We start from the raw sequence: 10,008 nt of genomic DNA, 5'->3' as shown, positions 1-10,008 counted from the left end.
ATATATATATATGTCTATATCTATCTGTATCTATATGTCAGTATCAATATCTATATTTACATATAAAATAATAATGATGTGAAATAGTGCTGACATTACTCATTTGGTAACTTTGGCTGCTCAGGGATGTAACACTAAAGACCCTACAGAACAGGATTGGCCAGGACCCTAATGTCAGTGGTCAACTTTGTGAGATTGCATACAATGAAAAAAGGAGGACGGGATGAAATTGGCTATTTTTACAGAGTTTGCTGATACTGTGATGCAGAGTGCTTTGTCTGTTCCAGTGAAAAATACAATGATTAAGCCTGCAGGGTTTTTTATATACCAGACCATCCACAAGCTGCAGGATTGGTTGAACGGGTGAAGGGGTTGTGAAAAGAGCAGTTGAAAGAATGAGGAGATGGGAACCTGTGCCCATGGAGAGCCCATCTCCCAGATGTGCTCCATGCCCTTAACAATGGCCCACTGGGGAAATGGAAACCCCCTGGCTGTGCAGGGCTGCACCCAATTTGCAAATACAGCCATGGGCAGTGAGACTTGGACTGCCTGGGAAATTGTTCTCGCTGGGATGGCCCCTGGCAGGGCCAGCCCAGAGGCTGCAGGGCTGGGCCTTCATGCACTGGAATTAATTGGGATAAATTCAAAGCTAATGAGAGCTATCAATACTGAAACAGAAATTGAGATTCTTCCAGGACACTTTGCTTTGGTCACTGCTCACTTGGAGCTTGGCCTTGCAAAGTGTTCATGTCATGGCAGGAGGAATTGATGCAGAATATCAAGGAGAAATTGCAGTAATTCTGTTAAACAATAGTGAACAAGTTTGGATTATTCAACCCCGTGACAGGGTAGCACAATTATTGAAATTGCAATTTTAAGAAAGGTTGTGAAAAAAGGAGCTCCACCTCCAATCACCACCATTTGTGGAGATAAAGGGTTTGGATCCAGCAGCCCTAATAATGGAGCCAGAGTGTGGGTGTGGAGGCCAAAAGGCCCTCCCGAGGCAGCTGAAGGAACAGCTCCTAGGAAAGACAACTCTGAGTCCTGAAACCTGGGCAGGAGCAATGGGAATGTGTCCCTGCAGCCAAGTGTTCTGTGTGAGACCCAGCAGATCTGACAGGATATTGTTTTACACATCCTGCCAGAGCAAATCTCCCTGTTTGCCCCAAGGGCCCCCTTGGAAAATGCTCTGATCCAAGGGGCTCCATGTGCAGGCTGCTGTGACCCTGAGGGACTTCCAGAGGAATTCCATCCAGGAGCCTGGGTGCCCCTCAGGGACTGGGACCCGGCCCCCTTCCAGCCAGAGGGGAAAGGGCCCCCCCAGGCCTTGTTAGGCACAGACAACATGGAAAAGCTGAACAGCAAAGGGCCTTGGGGCATTATTCTGGAATTAAAAAGGCACCAGCTCCATGGACAACAGAATTATTGTTCCCAACTCGAATGAGACTGAGAAAAAAGAATGAAGAACTGTGTCACTAAAGTACTACTGATGTCTGTAAGTTGTACCTTGATGGTCAGCCAGAATCTTTGTCTGCCACAAACACCTCTAGTGTTTCACCAAGGGGTGAGTGATCAAAATGGAATGATTAGTGATGAAAATGTGAAGATCAGGGTAGCCAAAGCAGTGCATGTCCCCAATTGCTGGGGATGTTCTCAGCTGGAGTTGGGAGGGATGGGGTTCCCTTGGAGGGCCCACCCTGTGGGGTGGCCAGAACTCTGTCCCTGGGCTCTGCCTGTCACTGTCAGTGAAGGGACAGTGAAAGAAAACACAGGAATACAAGGATCACTTGGACAGGATTCCCTGAGATTTCCCTTCAGGAGAATCCCAACCCTGTTCTAGTTCTAGAGGCCCCAGTGTGAGAGGATTTCTGTGCTTTTCCATCCCTGCCAGTGTCAGTAGAACTCGGGGTGCTGGAGCTGCTCGGTGTCAGTGTCACACCACTCTTGGCTGCAGGGCCACCATTTCGGGTCCTTCAGCAACAACCACAAGGAAGAGTTGGGGCCCAGGGAACATTTTCTGCCCAAGGAGTGCCCTGGATTTCAGCAAGCAAAAGATTCTGGTTCATCCTGTGCCCCATGTGTGCTGCCCTGTCCTGTGGAGTTTCCATGAATAAGCTGAATGGATTATTAGCAGAAGTAGCAACTGATCCTGTTGAAGTGTGCAATAGCACCTAATTGAAGCAGAAAAGGAGGTGCCTTTATGCCTAATATGGAAATCTAAGCTGTGTTATTGAAAGAATTGTTGAGGGTTGTAGTTCATTGTAGGTCTGAGGGCTGATCAAAGTACCAAGGCCTGAACAGGCCCTGAGGCAAAATTCACCTCTAGATGAACCTTCCAACCAAATGTTAGATTTGTATCCACTCCTTAAGGAAGCATTATTACCAACATGATCTGTGTATGTGTTCCTTGATAAAACATGGATTTATCTTTCTGTATTTAGAAACCAGAGCAGGCCCCATCTGGCCTTGTTTGGGGCTGAAGGATCAAAGCCAACTCCCCTGGTTCCTCCTTGAGCCCTGGCCAGGCTTTGGGAGAAAGCAATGAGGAGAATGAAACCAGATGTTCCCACACTAGCAGTGATGTCAGCTTGTGTGTTTAACAGTGTAAAAGCTGTGTCCTCTCCCAGCAGGCTTGGAGCCTCCTTGGCTGCAGAGGTGGAGGCCCCTGCAGGAATTCCCAGTGTCTGGGAGTGGCTCTGCAGTCCTTGGCTTCCCCAGCTGATGTGTGGATCTGGGTGATGGTAGAGCCTGAGGGGAACTGCTGATGGATCTTTCTGTAATCACTGCAGGCAATCTTTGGTAGTAATGACTGGATGGATTGCTGAGCTTCTTTTGTAAATGTTTGCTAACGATGATGTGCTTTGCTGAGCTTATCCTTTTGTAATTCTTTGCAGCTGTGCATGATATAAATGACACAATTCCTTAAGTTGGTGTCTGTGTCTTTGGTAGTGACTCTGCCCACTGGTGGAACAGGGCTCCCTCTTTCCTAATAAGTGTTCCCTGGCAAGGCAAAATCCCTCCCTCCAAAATTCCCACCCTCCTCCTTGTTCCCCCCCTTCATACACTGAGCATGATGTCCTATGGTCTGGGGTATCCCCGGGCTCAGTTGGGGTCCCCTGTCCTGGCTGTGTCCCCTGCCCAGCTGCCCCGCAGCCCCAGCCCCTCCCCAGCGTGGCTGGACCAGGGGCAGGACAGGCCTTGGCTCTGCTGCAGCTCAGCAAGAACAAAACCATCTCTGCGTGCTCAGCCCTGTGCTCAGCACCCGGCCCAGCAGTGCCTCAGTGCCAGTGTCTGTGCCCTCAGTCCCTGCCAGGGCTTTCCATGGCAACTGCCAGCACAGGTGAGCCAGGTGTCACCCCCAGGGACGGTTGCCATGGAAACAGTGCCCAGCACTGCCCCTTTCTGTCTGGCTGACCTGGCCTTTGGCCCTGGCAGTGGCGTTGGCTGCTGGTTCCTGGTGCCTGAGCGGCCAGCGCGGCACAGGGCAGGTGGCCATGGCACAAGCCCCCAGCCAGGGATCCCCTCTGGCTCTGGGCAGTGACACCAGCCCCCAGCAAGGGGCCCAGGGCAGGTTTCCATGGCCACCAACCACCACAGTGGGTCTGGGCATTGGTTGCCATGGCACCAAACTAAGGAACAGGTCCCTGTGGCCATTGCCATGGCACCTGGTGGCACCAAGGAGTGTCACTGCAATTGTACCTGGAACAGCCCTGGCACCGCTTTGTCCTGAGGGCTGCCATGGCAGCCGAGGGCAGCAACAGCTCTGCAGGCACGTGGCCATGGAACCTGGCTGCAGAAATGGCTCCTTGGGCTGGTTTCCAAGGAAACCTGAACTGATGGGGGTGCCCATGGCACCCAAACCCAGCAGTGGGGTCACTGCAGTGTCCATGGCAACAGTCCCTTGCAATGGCCCACTGCATGTTGGCATGATGATCCACCCTCACAGCTGGCCCAGGGCAGGTCTGGAGTGCTCTTGGTGGCACCTTGGGCTTGGCCCACACTTGAGGAGGATGTCTGTGTGCAATGGGGAAACTCAGGAGTTTTAGATTGCTTCAAAAATGAAAGAAGGAAAATTCCTCTTTGGCTGTGTGCAGCCAGTTCTCCAAGCAAAGCAGGTCCCAGGTGAGTGAGGAGAGACACGATGGGCTTGGGGAATGTGGAGCAAGGTTGTCCACGCTGGCTCAGACCTCAAGGCACAGCTTCTCTGAGCAGGCCAGACCTCCTTAGGACAATTCCTGCATCAATATCAGTCCCTGATTGCTGCAATCACCTCTTGTGTAATAAGAACAGCCATAAAAGACACTCTTTAAAATAGGAATCCATATTTCCTAGAAGCTCTTTGAACTATTTCTCCATCACTGTCAAAGGAAACCCTCCTCATGAACTGCACTAGAGCAGAGGGAAATCAAGGCAGAGTCATGGTTTGTCAGGACTTGCTTGATCCTAATGAGCCTCAGTGTGAATTTGGAGCTGAGCCCTGGAACCTCAGGGCCTGGAAGGAGATTGCACAAACTTTTCCAGGAGTCCAAGACAGAGGAAACATCCAAAGGGTCTCAAGACATGAATGGGTCCCACTGAGGTCCCTCTCCAACACAGGCTCCTCATGGGCTCCTTGGAGGACAGAATTGGTGGCCAGGATGGCACAAAATGTTCTCAGACACTCAGTGTGGAAAGGAAAATCCAAAGTACCTTAAACACCTTGAGTGTCTCAAAGCATTAATGAGCCCCACTGAGTGTCAGTACAAAGCTCTCCAGGGACTCATTAAAGCAGATAATTGGGGCCATGATTGCACAAACCTCTCACACAGTCTGTATCCAAAGGGAAACACCAAGTACCTTAAAAGAACTGAAGTACCTTGAAGCATTAATGAGCCCCACTGAGCGTTTTTACTGACAAAGCCTCTCCAGGGACTAATTACAGCAGATAATTGGAGGCCATGATTGCTCACACCTCTCAGAGGCTCCAAGGCAAAAGCCAAACCCAAAGTCCTTTGAAAACCCTGCAGTCCCTGGGAGCATTCAGGAGCCCCCAGGGCCATTGCTGAGCAAGGCTCCCCAGGGACTCCTTCCAGCAGATCCTTGAGGCCACTGGGATGTGGGCTAGGGGGGGATGCTGAGGGCAGGACAAGGGGCTGACAGTGCCCAGCCTGGCTGGGGCTGTGCCAGGAGGCCCCAGTGCCTCAGGACAAGGTGTCTCCTCCCAGCCCTTGGTGGCACAGACCCTGCTGTGCCCCAGGGCACCAAGACTTGGCTTCTCTTTGTCCCCAGCTGCCATCAGTGCCTCCAGTTCTCTGCTCTGCCTGGGGCCTGGGGACACTTTCTCAGTCGTGTCCCTCAGTGGGACCCATTAAAAGTCCAAGAAACTTTGGAGTTGGATTCTGACTTGGAATTCTGGAGAGGTCTCTTCAGCTCCCTCTCAAGGACTGATGTTCAGGGCCTGAGCACAAAGCCCCAGAGGGTCATTAAAGTCCTTGTGCTGTGTCTGTGCTGCTGAGCTGGGCTGGGCTCCTGGCCCAGAGGCAGCTCCTGGCAAGGGCAGCGCTGCAGAGAGACAGCTCTGGGCAGGAGCAGCTCCTGGGCACAGCCCAGCAGGGCTGGGGCACTGCCAGGGCACCTCAGAGACACGAGCAGGGCACAGACAGAGCTCACAGGGGCTCAGCACTGGCAGGGGCTGTGGGATGTCCCTGAGGGGGCTGTGTCACAGCAGCACCTCTGTGGCTGTGTCATAGAGGCACAGAGCAGCTGGGATGTCAGAAAGGGCCTGTGTGACATCACAGAGTGGGCTGTGTGACATCACTGATGGTGTTGTGACATCACAGAGTTAGCAGTGACATCATCAAAGGTGGTTCTGTGACATCAGAATGTGGGTTGTGACATAGGGTATGATATCACGGAGCAGCTGTGTGATGTCACAGAGAAGGCTGTGACATCACAGACAAGGCTGTGACATCACAGGGTGGCTGTGACATCACAAAGCTGGTCTGTGACATCACATAGCAGCTGAATGCCATCATATGGAGACTGTGTGACATAACAGAGGGGCTGTGTGACATCACAGGGGCTGTGTGACATCACAGATGGCTGTGTGACATCACAGGTGCTGTGTGACATCACAGGTGCTGTGTGACATCCCAGGGGCTCTGTGACATCAAAGGGGCTGTATGACATCACAGGGGGCTGTGTGACATCACAGGGGCTGTGTGAGGTCACTCTGCCCTGTCCCCCCTCACAGCCCCCCCAGAGCAGTCCAACCCTGCTCGTGCCCAGCAGGGTCCCCTGTCCCCCCGGGTCCCCCCGGCCCCGGCCCCGCAGCCTCCCCCAGAGGATGTTCCACGAGATCGACCCCAGAGCCTGACACGGGGACGGGGGGCCGGGGCCATGGGGGTGGGACAGGGGAACAGGGACCCCCCGGCAGCGTCCCCGTGTCCCCCAGGGCCAGAGCCTGGGCCAGGGCTCCTTCACATATTATAATATTGGCTTTCTGCAAATATTAAAATGGATTTTCTTTGTGTGATGTTAAAGTAACTTTGTTCTAAAGATACAGTTTTTATTTCTGTTGTTAATTGAGCTTAGACATTGTAGTGAAATAGCTGAGAGAAGCATGCTTGTGTTAAAATGCCTGCTGGGATGGGATAACATCCAATGCACACAGGATGAGGACACCTGCACAGATCTGCCAACTATCAGCACTCCCCATCTGAAGGCAGAGTGGACCAAGGCCCAAAAACTGGAGGTGATAAAGAGAAGGAGCCAAAACCACAGCCAAGAAACACACATGCTCTGAAAAGGCAGACCCAAGGAGGGGCCAGGTAGAACAGTTCCTGGAATATGTGAAGTAGTTTATGGATATGCATGAGGGTCTATGAATATGCAACAGGCTGGTGTAAGGGAAAAGGTATTTCAGGGGGATCCCCAAAGGGAACAGGGTGCTCCTGGCTGAGTGCCAAGATGCACCCAGCCATAATAACCTTTGCTCCATGGTCCTGGTCTCCCATTGTCCTTTATTAAACTTTTTACATTTTCACAGAAGGGTGAACGTGTTTTTCACAAATGGAATCTCAAGGAAACAAGGGTCAGTTGTTAACCCAAGGCTCTGCTTTGATCAAGTGGGGCCTCATGGGACACAGGTGCCACTGGGACATTGTCAGGCCCAGGAGGAACAAGACACCCCTGTGGCAGACCAAGGCCTCATGGGACCCAGGAGAGCTCTGTGACACAATGGAACCTGATGGAGCCAAGGGCCCCTTGGGACACGGCAGGGTCTCATGGAACCCCTGTGCCACTGGGACATTGCCAAGGCTCCTGCAAGCAAGGTTCCACTGGGACAAAGGCAGGCCCCATGGCACCCAGGAGACCACTGTGGGACAATGGAATCTCATGGAACCAAGGCTCCATTGTGACAAAGCACGGCCTGATGGAAGCCCAGTGCCACTGGGACATCTCCAGCCTTGGAGGAAGCAAGTGTCCATGGTGACACAACATGGCACCTGTGTCCCATGAGGCCCCACTTGGTCAAAGCAGAGCCTTGCTTCCATGAGATTGCCCTGTGTCACAATGTTCTGCTTGGTTTCATGAGAACCTGATGTGTTGGCAATTGATCCTTGGATCCATGAGATTCCATTGCATCACGGGGTGTCCTTGGTTTCATGAGGCCCAGCTTTGTCACAACTGGACCTTGGTTCCATGAGATTCCATTGCATCCCAGCGGTGTCCTTGGTTCCATGAGGCCCTGCTGGGTCCCAGTGGAGCCTTTGTGCCATTCATTCCATGGTGCCACAATGGTCTCCAGCATTCCATGGGGCCACGCAGCCAAAGAGTGGGCCCTTGGTTCCATGAGTTTCCATTCCATCAGGATGATCTCTTGCATTCCATGAGGCCCTGCTGTGTCACAGTGGAGCCTTTGTTCCCTGTGTTCCCACTGGGACACAATGGTCTCCAGCGCTCCCTGGGGCTGAGCCATGAAACTCTGGATACTTGGTTCCAAGAGATTCCACGGTGTCACCATGGTCTCCTGGGTCCTGCCACAATTCAGACTTGGTTCCATGAGGTTCCACGGTGTCACCATGGTCTCCTGGGTCCCATGAGGCCCACTGTGTGTCACAGTGGTTTTTTTCCTTGGTTTCCTGAGAAGCTGATGTGTTGACAATTGACCCTTGGTTCCTTGAAATTCCATTGCATCCCAGCGGTGTCCTTGGTTTCATAAAGCCCAGGTTTGCCACAACAGAGCCTTGATTTCAGGATATTCCATTGTGTCACAGTGGTCTCCCCACTCTCTGAGGCTGCACTGTGAAACAGTGGACACCTGGTTCCATGAGATTCCGTGGGGGAACAGTCAGTTCTTTTGCTTCTTCTCTGCCAAGGTTGGGATTAAATCACAAGACAGTGTTTCTTGTTTGGACTCAGGTGTTCATTAGCTCTTGTCTATACAACAGTCTCACAAGCTGTGAGTTCTGCAGCACTTGGCTAACAAGGTAAAAATGGAGCCCCATCTCTCCCTCTACAAGGTCTTTTAAGGATAAACTGTCCAATTAAGAAATGACACCTCAATTATTTTTCCTTTTAACCCAATAACCAACCACCCGTGCCTGACAACGGGGTCTCTTTTATCCAATTACACAATACCACCCAAACCTGAGGAGGAGGAGGAAGAGAGAGGACAAGGGTGAGGAGGAGGAGGAGGAGGAGGAGAAGAAGGTGAAGAAGGAGGAGAAGGAGAAGGAAAAGAAGAAGGTGAGGAAGAAGAAGAAGAAGGTGAAGAAAAAGGCAAAGAAAAAAGATCAGCCTCTGCCCTAAAACCTCCATCTTGTTTTATTTATATTACTATACTCTAAAACCTTAAACTCTAAGTTTTCCACCATGTGCTATTACACCCTTCCATTCAAGGGTGTAATCCCAGTTCCATCATTCCATTTTGGAAGCCTTCTCCACAGCCTCAGGTCAAATGCAGTGTTCTCTTAGGGGTCAGTGTCTGTCAGCTCAAAAGTCTAAAATTCTCAGCAGCCAGGGTTCCAACAGGTAACAATGTTCTCCTGTGTTCCATTAGGTTCCATGAGGCCCGGCTCTGTCACCATGGACACCTGGTTCCATGAGATTCCATGGGGTAACAATGTTCTCCAGTGTTCCATCAGGCCCGGCTCTGTCACCATGGACACCTGGTTCCATGAGATTCCATGGAGTAACAATGTTCTCCAGTGTTCCATGAGGCCCAGCTCTGTCACCATGGACACCTGGTTCCATGAGATTCCATGGAGTAACAATGTTCTCCAGTGTTCCATCAGGCCTGGCTCTGTCACCATGGACACCTGGTTCCATGGGCAGTGGCCGTGTCCCAGTGGCACCTGTGTTCCATGGCACCCCTCTGTCTGACAAGGGACAGTTTGTTCCAGGACATTCCATGGAGTCACAGCGGTCACTTGGGTTCCATGCAGGTGCCTGGGGAGCGGGAGCTCAGCCCAAATATCCTGGGGGTCCCTGGGCTGGTGATTTTTGGGGGGGAATCTTTGGATCTTGCAGGGCTCCAAAGCTGAGCCACGGACGCCCCTTGGGACAGAGTGGAGCATCATGGAAGCCAGGAGACCCTCATGGAAACCAGGAGACCCTCATGGAGCCAGGAGACCCTCATGGAGCCAGGAGACCCTCATGGAGCCAGAAGACCCTCATGGAAGCCAGGAGACCCTCATGGAGCCAAGGCTGCAGTGGGACACAGAGGGACCTCATGGAAGCCAGGAGAGCGCTGTGAGGCTGTGGAACAATGCAGCACTGAGGTTCCACTGGGACTTGACAGAAGCTCCTGGAGACAAGGAAGCTCTGGGAGCCTCCAGAGTCAGTGTCTGCAGGAGGATTTGGAGTTTAAAAAGGAAGATTTGGGTTGAGCTGAGCCTACCTGGGAGAGTGGGGGGGTGGGGCAGGGTCAGGACTAGTTTTGGGCAGTTTTCTGGGATTTTGGAATATTTCTATGGGATTAGAGGGCAGGTCTGTGGGATTTGGGACCAATTGTATGGGATTTAG

The sequence above is a fragment of the Haemorhous mexicanus genome, chromosome 16 (genome assembly GCF_027477595.1).
Source record: "Haemorhous mexicanus isolate bHaeMex1 chromosome 16, bHaeMex1.pri, whole genome shotgun sequence".
Classification (NCBI taxonomy): Eukaryota; Metazoa; Chordata; class Aves; order Passeriformes; family Fringillidae; genus Haemorhous; species Haemorhous mexicanus.
This window is presented reverse-complemented; position numbering follows the sequence as displayed.